The sequence below is a fragment of the Schistocerca nitens genome, chromosome 4, assembly GCF_023898315.1.
Source record: "Schistocerca nitens isolate TAMUIC-IGC-003100 chromosome 4, iqSchNite1.1, whole genome shotgun sequence".
Taxonomy (NCBI): Eukaryota; Metazoa; Arthropoda; class Insecta; order Orthoptera; family Acrididae; genus Schistocerca; species Schistocerca nitens.
Genome location: NC_064617.1, coordinates 879,892,461 through 879,905,273, shown reverse-complemented (window position 1 = coordinate 879,905,273; position 12,813 = coordinate 879,892,461). Strand labels below are relative to the sequence as shown.

The window sequence follows — 12,813 nt, the reverse complement described above, 5'->3', positions numbered from 1 at the left end:
TTGTGGGCATTTATCGTGAACTCGTAACCGTATGGCAGCAGAGACGGCGGTTACGCGACGCTAGAGGATCCCATTGGAGACGGCGTGGTCATATCGATATGTGCCATCCAGCAGGAGAGGATCTGAGAGCTGTAACACTGGCTGGGAGTCACATACGCAATGGCTTACTAGTTGACATGCAGAAATGCACGCAAGTGATTCCGTATTGCTCTCAGATCCCAATGCCAGTTAAAATATTGCTTGACCGACGCCGTTATTTATCGTCTCAAGCAGTATGTCAACTTGCATGTGTAGAGGTGTGGAGTAGACCATTTCTCTTCCCGGCTGCTCTTTATTGCACTTCTTGTTCTTGGACCGTTCACTCTTTCTACTTTGCTTTTTTTTTTCACAGTCCAGTACACCTGTTTCCATGCTTGATCTGTGTTCATTTTTTGATGGGCTGTCCGCTGGGCCCTCTTTGCACTAAATTCGAGGGGCGTGTGATGGGGAGTCCCCCTTGTGAGCGTTCACCAGCACGTTGAACTCGGCATGCTCAACGTTGACGTTCGAGAGCACGGTCCATGTGCCGACAGCTGAAGGAACTATCTGTCCAGACACAGCGCCCGACTCACTTTCAACCCTGAACGCTGTTCGTGATCTGGTTTTCCGTGTCAAGACTGACTTCTTACAAGTCTCCACTGTAATCTTACTTGTACAAGTCCAGCCTTCTCCGCGTTTCTCTAAATTTGCTTTAGCCCCTTCTAAAAGATGCCAACGGCCTTGCCGCAGTGGTAACACCGGTTCCCGTCAGATCACCGAAGTTAATTGCTGTCGGGCTGGGCTAGCACTTGGATGGGTGACCATCCGGTCTGTCGAGCGCTGTTGGCAAGCGGGTTGCACTCAGCCCGTGTGAGGCAAACTGATGAGCTACTTGATTGAAAAGTAGCGGCTCCGGTCTCGGAAACTGACATACGGCCGGGAGAGCGGTGTACTGACCACATGCCCCTCCACATCCGCATCCAGTGAAGCCTGTAGGCTGAGGATGGCACGGCGGCCGGTCGGTACCTTTGGGCCTTCATGGCCTGTTCGGGAGGAGAGTTTCTACACGATAGCCTTTCTTTTCTCAGTCGACTGCACCGGGATCAGAAAAACAAACTCGTTGACAGTTAATCACGGCAGCCGCGGATGTTGTCGGCTCACCTCTGCGTACAAGCGCAATGTGGTCCTTCTACCGACAGCTGTGCAATATGGTCCTTGTACCAGCAGCCGTCCAGTTCCATACTGACGAGGAGAACACGGCAAGTCCCATCACCCCATTTCCCAGGACTTCCGCTGAGTGGAAGATGAGTCGAATTAACCGAACGTCTCAGCTTACCCGTAGATACTCGATCGTTTCTGAGGAAACGACGGTCAAAGTTTTCGAGGTATTTTCGAGATAATATATGTGCCTTTTATCATGCCACATTCGGAGGAGAAGTGGTGGCAGAGTGGTTAATGCCGCGGCTTCTTAATTTTGCTCCCCGTGTTTTAAACCCGATTGCTGCTTTTATTTATTTTATTTTTATTGTTTTTATTTTGTAATATTGTAGCTTTAATTTTGCTATGATGATCGTTGCTAATAGCCAATGAAAGCGGGTTGAAAGCTGTGATCTGTCTGGGGAAGTTAACCGTGGATTACTGGGCAACATTAACATTAGGTATCTAGTCCAGGTTTCCCAAGTTCCCAACCAGACTAACATTAATGATAATCTTTTAATAGTCATACAACAACCGGTAATAGATATATAAAAAGGAGAAATTAAATAAAAAGAAAGAAATCAGTTTATATTTGGAAATTTATTTTTAAGATTGGTCATTGAAATTTCAGCGTATTAAATTCTATTCGTAACAAGCTGGTGCCTTATTTAGGATGGTCAAAATCTTACGGAACACATCAAATATGGAGTCAAGATTGGGAGTCTGCATACAACACTGCATTCATAAAACAACACACAAAGAACGTTGAAACGCATGCAAGAGAAAGTTAACCACTACAAACAGATTCAAATTTTTTACCCAAAGAAATTACGTTCGTAGCACAATCCTGTCCGTCATGTAATTACCACACACTGGTATACTAAATTCATATTAACTCTTTGTGAAATCTTAACGAAAAGAATAGCTGAGGGCTACTTTGATGATTACACCACATGCTTCACGTGGTCAACTTGGTTTACACAAAGAGTATAACTCCACAATAATTTCGATAATTAAAATAAATTAGATCAAAAAGCAATTTACAAAAGGAAAACCTCGAACTGGTTGTTAACGTCTTACTGTTAACCTGACGGGTCAAACAGTTATATAAGCACGTGGTACTGGTCTCGCAAAGTACACCCCATGTGTTGAACATAAAAAAAAGTTGCTATATTGCAAAATATTGTCAAGACGAGACGTTATAATCACACAAGCATTTGCATTTAAGATTGATCTTAGTTGGAGTTACTGATCAACACGTGGTTCCACTTTACTCACAAAGTAGTAACAAAGCAACTCCCGGAAAATAATATGAACTTCACACGAGAATTACACTACGCTGCAATTTAAGATAACCTTAGATATCTTAGAGCTAACCCGAAATAAAGGTGATTAAATTCTCAGTTAGGCTGAACTTAACAAATCCATTGTCCTACAGACTTAGCAGACACGCGCTTAGCCGGAGATCTTACCATTTCAGACGCTCGCCACCGCCAGACTGCAACTGCCTACCGCCCGACTGCAACTGCCTACTACCGAGCGTGCTTCCCGAGGGTGGCTCACAAAGACAAACGGAAGGGCCAGAGGGGCAGCTTCCTATACCAACATGACAACGGACGGACAGGACCATACTAAGGATAGAAACCTCTCTGCTTTAAGAAAGCGTAGCGACCTGTTCCGACGTTGGTCCTGCTGTTCTCTAGCAGACAGCCTTGTCTGCTACCCTCAAGCATGCAACTACAAACACATTTGATCATTCATCCTCTCACACAGAAGGGAAGGGGGATGACAGTATCTTATCATATACAGTATATAACAGAAAGCGGATGTAGGTTCCGTATGAGACTGTGTGACATGAATTACATATAAACTGTGTTTTAAAGTGTAGTAGTGTGACAGATCGTTCTTGTTTACGTGTAAAAGTAACACGTTCCACTACTCAGTCTCCTCCCAGATAGTCAGAAACGCCACAGTAAATTTAGAAGAGGAATTTATTCCATAAATGACAACAGATTTAAGAAATCAAACATGAAAGGAATCCAACAGAGACCTTTCAATTTATCTACCCATATTGTAGAAGGGTACTACACGAACATTTCTTATAAAATTAGGGGCTACAGGGGCGTTATATTAATTGTAAAATTATGACTAGATTTCACAAATAAGTAGCACACATGTATTATTAATATATGTGTGCATGGTATGTTGTCGGGTTATAACCTATTTAAACTCTCATATTCTGATATTTCATCATCATATCAATTCTTATATTAATTCTTATATTTTATTCATATGTTTATTCTTCAGGAAGATTTGGTGCAGTCCTTTCGATGATACCGATCATAGCAACTTTCGAAACACAGTATTCCGAACACCACGATCATGGCGCGAAGGCGGGTTTGTCACAGTGGCATTTCTTCGTATGAATCTCACTCAGGACAGAAGCATCGTTAACGTTGCTGAAGATTTCGCGCGTTGGAATAATTTCACGACAAAACATGCGTAACGGATCACTTTTCCGGAAACTGGTGCTTCTAGTTCACTAAGAATCAAGATTGTCTATGGATAAGTTGAGACATACATCCTCTTATCGTGACCCCTGTTCCACAGAGCGGTGAGGATGATGGTGATGATGGTTTCTGGGATTCTGTAATCCTCGTTATGATTGATGTCATTGTCTACCCGACCTCCTAATTATTTTCTGGTTTGTATCCGACCCTCAGAGTTTTACTCGGTCGGCTCTTTGGGTGTAAATACAGACCGTAGTATTGTACTAGACACTAGTTGTCGTTTGAGAATTTGTTCTGATTGCCCTTCCTCTCTAGTTCATACCCGATCATTAACGTTTTAATGAATCAGCTCCTGGTCGGAAATACAGTCGGGAAAATCGTACCAAGGCACAGGTTGCCGTTAAACAACAGGAGTCTTGTGCTTACATTTAGATGTTAACTGGTTCAATTTCTTGATTGTAATTGTATTTGAGATAATCTGAACCTGTCTTTGGATGACTTGGTCATTACTGGTGTATTTTTTAACTGGATCTTGTGGTTCTGCCGAGTGAGTTCTCTTGTAGTAAGTGCTCATACGTAATATTTTAAAACGTTCCTTCAGAGCGGTCTTCATAACTGAGAAGCAATTTAATTTTTGAGATATTAACAGGCAACTGTCACCAGGGCTTTAGTCAGAACAAGATTGTCAAAAGAGTCAGGTTTGGATCCAGTCACACCTTGGCTGCTGATTGAAATGAAATGGTTGCCCGCATTGAAGCAAGCCTTATCATCGTCATAATTGTTTTCTGATTTGTCTAACCTTTAAGCATAGGGTACATCTTAACCCAGAAACCTTTCAACATACAGTTTCCAAATAAAAAAATTACGTCATTTGTTTGAGTAATTGAAACACTCTTCTCATCAATATTACTTATATGTTTTCATGAAGGGCATTTAATACGATAGACTGTGTCCAGTGCCGTAGTAAACACCGTTGTTTCACCCGATAACGGGCGGGCTGCAGGTCTGGGCCCTTGTAATTATTGTCATGTTGTTCTTGTTTTGATTTCTCTTGTAAAAGCTTAATCATTTCATAAATTTGTTAATTGGTAAAGAAAACAAATCTGTGATTATATATTGTTAAATAAACAGGTTGTGTGAAAAGAAAGTTACATTGGTGGGTCCTCCCTTCCACGTTTTCCTTAATGCCAGTAAATATCACATATCACTGACGTTAGCTGAACATTTCTTGATAGAACAACACCTCTTTATGAGGTGTTTAGAATGCTGTCTCACGTGAGTATGTGGCACCTCTGTGTGCTTAACAGTGGTGACTCAACATCTGACTCTGTTCACACTCTCCATATACCCTACAAGGCATGGTAATAAAACTAAGCTCGAACTACACCAATGCACTGTGTGACCATTCCACATGTCACAGAAAACCGCAACTCCATTCATTTATATACCCGCCAGTGGTGTGTACATGTTCAAAGTTGCGCTAACATCCGACCATCTCTTCCGGCTGTTTAACTTCTTTTGTCGGACATTGTATATGTCGTGTAGATTTTGTCGTTCCGTTAGTCTTTTGGCTGCACTGTGCATCACTACGTTTGGTGCTTTATGTTAATGATTTGTCAGAAAAAATAACTAAAGGAACAACAGTACTTTTTGCAGATGACACAAATATCCTAATCAAATCATGTGATGAGGAAAGCCTACAAAAAACAGCTACAGGTATAATACAAAATTTAACACAATGGTTCAGAACAAACAAGCTAATAATAAATGATGAAAAAACAGTGACAGTCAATTTCCACAATTCACAGAAACTACATCCTGCAAGACTGATTTTTAAAATTGATGGAAAAACTGTCCCATCTGTGAGCGACACAAAATTTTTAGGTATACATATTCAGCAAAACCTAAAATAGGAGACAAATCTTAATCATGAAAATAAAAAATTAAACACACTTACGTATGCAGTAAGAATCCTCGCAAAAAATACAAGCCGTGTGTCAGTGATCACAATGTATCATGGCAGTATGGCAGTATTCAGTCACTGCTGATGTACGGCATTATCTTTTGGGGGAACTCCGTAGGTACAAACAAAACATTTAGGCTACAGAAAAAGATTGTTAGAATAATAAACATTGCTAAGTACAGAGACTCCTGTAGACCAATATTTAAAAATCCCAATATACTGCCTCTTCCTTGCTTATATATGTATAAAATACTAAATTTCACATAAGGAAGTATTTTAAAAGATGGAATATCTTCAAGTATAACTGATTACCATCCTCATGATACTAGGCAGAAGCATTGGTTCAAATAGTTCAAATGGCTCTGAGCACTATGGGACTTAACATCTGAGGTAATCAGTCCCCTAGAACTTAGAACTACTTAAACCTGACTAACCTAAGGACATCACACACATCCATGCCCGAGGCAGCATTCGAACCTGCGACCGTAGCGGTCACGCGGTTCCAGACTGAAGCGCCTAGAACCGCACGGCCACACCGGCCGGCGCAGAAGCATTATTTGCATGTCAATACATTAAGTACAAACATTTGTAAGAGATGAGTGTATCGTACTGGCATAATGCTGTACAATCACATGCCATCCTATTCGAAGCAGATGCAAAATTTACGAAAGTTTACAGTGAAACTGAAAGAGTACTTGCTTGACCACTGCTTCTATTCTGTTTCTGAGCTTTTAGAGTACCAGAAAAGTATAGTGTAACTGCTCAAATATTCTTAACCTATCTATCATTTTATTTCATTATATTAATTTTGTCATCAATATTCAGCATGTATTGAATAATTTTTAATTCTTTATCTTTTCAAAATAACAATGTGTATGATGAATATACTGTACCAACCTGACATGTCCTACATCGTTTGTGCAAAATATGTACCTAAACACGATTTACAGGACCAATAAAGAAATACAAATACAAATGCTTGGCCTCTAGCAAATACGTCACCCACGAAAGCCACCAGTGTTGCGGGAAGCAGACAAACAGGCTGACGTGCAGTTTGGTGTCTGTAATATTGGCCAACGCTGACCCGTTGTGTAGGCGCGGGATCGACCAGCAGAGGATGGGAAGCAGGCAGCCAAGGCGGCTCCTTTCTTCCTTCCTTCCTCCCTCTCTCCCTCCCTCCTGGAGGACAATCGAGCCCCGGCCGGGCAGGCGCGCCAGGCGCATTGTTCGCCACAAAGGCGTACCCCGCACAAAGCGGCGCGCTTGCCGGAATACAGGCCGGCGCCGTCTAACGTCCAGTGTCTGGTGTCTGAACCACACCGCTCGCTACACAGCTCCGCGCCCACTGGGCGGCTACACAGGGAGGCGTTTAGCGCGAGGCCCGCACCTCCCAAACACGCAACCCGATAGTCCCATTATGCATGCAACCCCAGCTCCCACTCGTCATCCACAACCACTGCTGGTGAAACGCTTCCTGGAGACTTTCCCACTTATTGTCATCTTCAGTTACAATTTTCAGATGGCACACCTGTTAGAATTGTCAGAATTAACTCTTCTCTCTTTTTGCACTCAGCATCAGAATTCCGCAACTTGCTCGAAACTGACACATTGCCTGTTGGCTTCGGCCTTGGGCTCTTCAGCTGACGTTTGTTTGATAATTTTTCTGGCGTTTCGCCAGCACGAGTGTCTGGCATTTTCGTAGCTTGCAAGATCCCCTCGCTTCTAAACTGATACTGTTATTTCTCAGCTTAGCCGCGAGTCCGTAGAGGGTGGTATATGTGACGTACAGTATAACTGGTCAACATTTCCACCCGGAATTTGCGAGTGTAAGTCGGACCTTCCTTGATCCGCCTTGGTGGGTCGTGTCGTCGGATTTCCTCCTACCTGTGCGCGGTGCAGCTCTCGTAAATGTCGTCCCGTGCAGATTCTTCATTGCCGCATTGGATGTCTCTGTCGGTGGAAGCTAATTATCTGAAATTGCTATCGGTCAACTTTGGGGTATATATTTACTCGAAATTAACATTCAGAATGCCGTAATATCACTTTTATTCCTATTAGATCAATAATGAAACACTCATGTCACAAACTACTCGTAACCGAGAGCATGGCTACCATCGAACATGACTGGAAGAGCTCTTAACGCCGACTGCCGACTTTGACGCGCTGTCCGTATCTCTTACTAGTTTCGTCACAGTTCGTGGATTTCCGATCAAGTTCGTACTTACTAAGATATGCATTTGTTAATGAACGGGTGTGAATTTTAACGAGGCAAAATTATGATAAATAGTTTTAAACATCCAGAGAGTCATAAATGACTTTAATTATTAAATATAAATAAACAAAATCGGTGACTTTGGCGCCAAGATGGCGGTACTTCCCGTCATGTATATTTCCCAGGCTGACGCTTGTTGCTATGGTCCAGCGCCGAGCCCCACCCCACTACGCACGACATATGGTCGCTTAGTCACCTAGCCAGCCAGCGTGGGAAATGCTCTCCAATTCATGGCCGGCTACGGACTACAGCTCTTCCTAACTATCGTGAATACATCAATGAGAGACAATATTAAAACTGGTAAAAATGTCTTCCTCACGTGAGAGGCACCTTCCAAGCTTTACTCTCCAGTGCCGGTAGTGGGCTGAACTCCAGCTCGCGGTCGCAGATTATATCTACCTACCCAACGTGCGAAGGCTTTTCCGCGGGCATTTCCTGTAAAAAAACTGTGGCTCTGAGCACTATGGGACTTAACGTCTATGGTCATCAGTCCCCTAGAACTTAGAACTACTTAAACCTAACTAACCTAAGGACATCACACAGCACCCAGTCATCACGAAGCAGAGAAAATCCCTGGCCCCGCCGGGAATCGAACCCGGGAAGCGAGAGCGCTACCGCACGACCACGAGCTGTGGACGGGCATTTCCTCTATGGTTCTCCCCTTACCACCTGCAGCGGTCGTTCTCCGCAGCACGGGAATGCAGAACCCGTTCACCTTGAGGCTTTTCTCTTTCTTTTGAGCCGGCCGGAGTGGCCGTGCGGTTCTAGGCGCTACAGTCTGGAACCGAGCGACCGCTACGGTCGCAGGTTCGAATCCTGCCTCGGGCATGGATGTGTGTGATGTCCTTAGGTTAGTTAGGTTTAATTAGTTCTAAGTTCTAGGCGACTGATGACCTCAGAAGTTAAGTCGCATAGTGCTCAGAGCCATTGACCCATTTCTTTCTTTTGAAGTTCTTGCCATGTTTGTGCCTTTCTGTAGCTTCTCTGAACAAGAAGGTGTGATAGCTCCAGAACTTCCGCGTCAGCCGATTGCACTATGTGGTCGACCTCACACAGTGCGTGCTCTGCCACGACAGATTTCTCTACCTGCCCCAACCTGCAGTGCCACTTATCTTCGGTGATCCTGGTGTTGATTGATCGTCCAGTCATTGGAACATAGGCTTTTCCACATGTGCATGGTATGGTGTGTATTCGACATTACAGGTAGGTCCATTTCCTCAGGAATGTATCGCATGCCATTTGTATGTGGAAAATTACGTTGGAATGACTGGAAGATCAATCAACGCCAGGATCACCGAACATAAGCGACATTGCAGGCTGGGGCAGGTAGGGAGAATGGCAATGGTGGATCATGCGCTCTGTTAGGCGACCACATATTGAAATTGGCCGACACAGAAGTTCTAGAGCTATTACACCCGCTTCTTCAGGGAAGCTATAGAAGTACACAAACATGAGAATAGCTTCAGTGAGAACAAGGAGAGCCTCAAGGTGAACGGACTCTGGATTACCACGATGCAGAGAAGAACTGTTGCAGGTAGCAAGGGGAGAACCGTGGACTACGGTAAAGCCCTCGGACGTTGCCTCTTAACGTACATACACTAAATCGCCAAAGAAACTGGTACAGGCATGCATATTCAAATACAGAGATATGTAAACGGGCAGAGGACGGCGCTGCGGTCGGCAACGCCAGTACAAGACTACAAATGTCTGGCGCAGTTGTTAGATCGGTTACAGCTGGTACAATGGCAGGTTATCAAGATTTTTAAGTAAGTTTGAACGTGCTGTTATAGTAGGCGCACGAGCGACGGGACACAGCATCTCCAAGATAACAATGAAGTAGGGATTTTCCCGAACGACCATTTCACGAGTGTATCGTGAATATCAGGAACCCAGAAAAATATCAAATCTCAGACATCGCTGCGGCCGGAAAAAGATGCTGCAAGAACGGGACCAACGACGACTAAAGAGAATCGTTCAACGTGACAGAAGTGCAATCCTTCCGCAAATTGTTGCAGATTTCAGTGCTGGGCCATAACAAGTGTCAGTGTGCGAACTATTCAACGAAACATCATGGTTAGGGGCTTTCGCAGCCAAAGGCACACTTGTGTACCCTTGGTGACTGCACGATACAAAGCCTTGCGCCTCACCTGCGCCCGTCAATACCGACATTGGACTGTCGGTGGTCGGACGAGTCTCGTTTCAAATTGTATCGAGCGGATCGACGTGCATGAGTATGGAGACCATGAATCAATGGACCCTGCATGCCAGTAGGGGACAGTTCAAGCTGGTGGAGGCTCAGTAATTGTGTGGGACGTGTGCAGTTGGAGTGATATCGTACCTCTGATACGTCTAGATATTAATCTGACAGGTGACACGTGCGTAAGCATCCTGTCTGATCACCTGCATCCATTCGTGTCAATTGTGCATTCCGACGGACGTGGACAATTCCAGCAGGACAAGGCGACACCCCACATGTCCAGAACTACTGTACAGTGGCTCCAGGAACACTCTTCTAAGTTTAAGCACTTCCGCTGGCCACCAAACACCCCCCCCCCCTCCCCCAGACATGAACATTATTGAGCATATCTGGGATGCCTTGCAGAGTGCTGTTCAGAAAAGATCTCCACCCCCTCGTACTCTTACGGATTTATGGGCAGTCCGTCAGGATTAATGGTGTCAGTTCCCTCCAGCGCCACTCCAGACGTTGGTCGAGTCCACGCCACGTCGTGTTGCGGCACTACACGGTATTAGGCAGATGTATCAGTTGCTTTGGCTTTTCAGTGTATAATCTGCAGTCCACTGCCACCAATGGATGGTGGCGAAATGTCAAAAAAACCATCAGACAAACGTCGACCGAAGAACCCGAGGAAGAAGGCAACAGCCAATTTGTCAAAAACCTTAACAATTCTGATCGAGACTGCTCTGTCGTCATCTGCGACGACAGCCCGAAGAGTTACTGTGGGAGAAATCGAAACTAGGAGCGCCAATTGGAAAGCTACTTTCGTCCGAGCGTCGGAACTACCTTGAGGTCCACCCGCGGCGGCAGCGAGAAAGCGTCAGCGTTTACTGGCGGTGTGCGCCGTGCGGCATGAGCCACACAGCGTACTGCTCCGAGGATTTGTTGGCGGACCTGGCTTTATTCTCTGAAGTTGTGCACGCGTAAAATTAGTCCCATTAAGGACCGCCAGCCTCGCTCTGTTTCGCGAGACAGGTTTTAACTTCTCACTTCTCCAACGTCAAAAAGCTTCTATGCTTGGTGCTCCCCATCTTGTAAGTACACTCTAGGAAAAAAAAATACGTATCACGAAGGAATTATCAGAATGGGGGTGAAATCAATAGCTGTGATGTACACGTATAGACAAACAAATGCTGACAGTTTCAGAAAAAAATGGATGATTTATGCAAGAGAAAGAGCTTCATATATTCAACAAGTCAATAACGCCTTGGTCCACCTCTGGCCCGTAGACAAGAAGTTATTTACCTTGGTATGGTTTGAGGAAGTTGTTGGATGACCTCCTCAGGCACATCGTGCCAAATTCCGTCCAATTGCCCATTAGAACATCAAAATCTCGAGCTGGTTGGAGTGCCCTGACTGCAGTCCTCCAAAAGTTCTTAATTGGGAGGAGATCGGGCGTTCTTGCTGGCTGAAGTACGGTTTGACAAGTACGAAGATAAGCGGAAGAAAATCTCTCCGTATGCAAATGGGCATTATCTTGCTGAAATGTAAGCCCAGGATGGTTTGCCATGAAGGGCAGCAAAACGGTACATAGAAGAGTGCCGACGTGCCGCTGTGTTGTAAGTATACCGCAGATGACAACCATAGGGGACCTACTATGAAGTGAAATGACACCTCAGACCATCACTCCTTGATGTCGGGCTGTATGTCAGGTGACAGTCTGGTTGGTACCCCACCACTCTCTGGAGTGTCTCGAGACAGATATTCAGCCTGCAATCTCATTGACTGGAGTTGAATTATCTTCAGTGATATGTCCCACTTCAATATCGCCGATTCCCAGTGAAGATGTGTCTGCAGACATCCTGGACAGTCCTGGTATTACAGGTCAGCAGGGTAGTGCCCTCCCGCACAAGACGTCAGTTCGTATTCCTTTCTTCGTGCTTGCCAAACCCTACCTTGGCCACCAAGATCGCCAGATCTCTCCCAAACTGAGAACATTTGGAGCATTATGGGCAGTGACCTCCAACCACCTCGGTGTTTTGACGAACTAATAAGCTATTTCAGAAATTGGCACAACGTCCCTCAGGAGCACATCCAATAACGCTGCCAAACAATATCAAGCCGAAGAACTGCTTACATAAGGACTAGAAATGGATCAACGCATTGCTGACTTGTTCAACTGGTGAAGCTACTTCTCTTGAATAAATCATCCAATTTTTCTGAATTTGCAGTCATTTATTTATCTATTCGTGTATATCGCACCTACCAATTTTCGTCCCATTCGAATAGCTCGTTCTAGCTGCCCCCCCCCCCCGTTTTTTTTTTTTTTTTTTTTTTTTTTTTGCAGTGTCCTTGTTAAGAGACGTCTTGCTGAGCACCATGAGCTACATTTAAAATATTTTATGACATGACCGCTATTTCCTCAGACAGTCCATCGTCAGTGGCATGTGATACAAAGGACAAACAATCAAATTTATACATATCGCTATCTAAGACTTAATAACATTTGTACAGCGTACAAACTAAAGGTTACTTACATATTATGCTCAACCATATGAAACAACGTCCGTGTTAGTCATAAAATCCCCACAATTTTATTATTGGTGTGGATACAAAAAACATAAAACACCGCGAATATTTAAAATTTAACTAAAACCAAGTCTGTGTGATCATAGTC

General features: G+C 44.3%; 1 pseudogene; it reads left to right on the top strand.

Moving 5' to 3' along the window:
- The first annotated feature begins 749 nt into the window (after positions 1-749).
- LOC126254118 (5S ribosomal RNA) lies at positions 750-867 on the top strand (annotated as a pseudogene).
- The last annotated feature ends 11,946 nt before the right edge of the window (positions 868-12,813 follow it).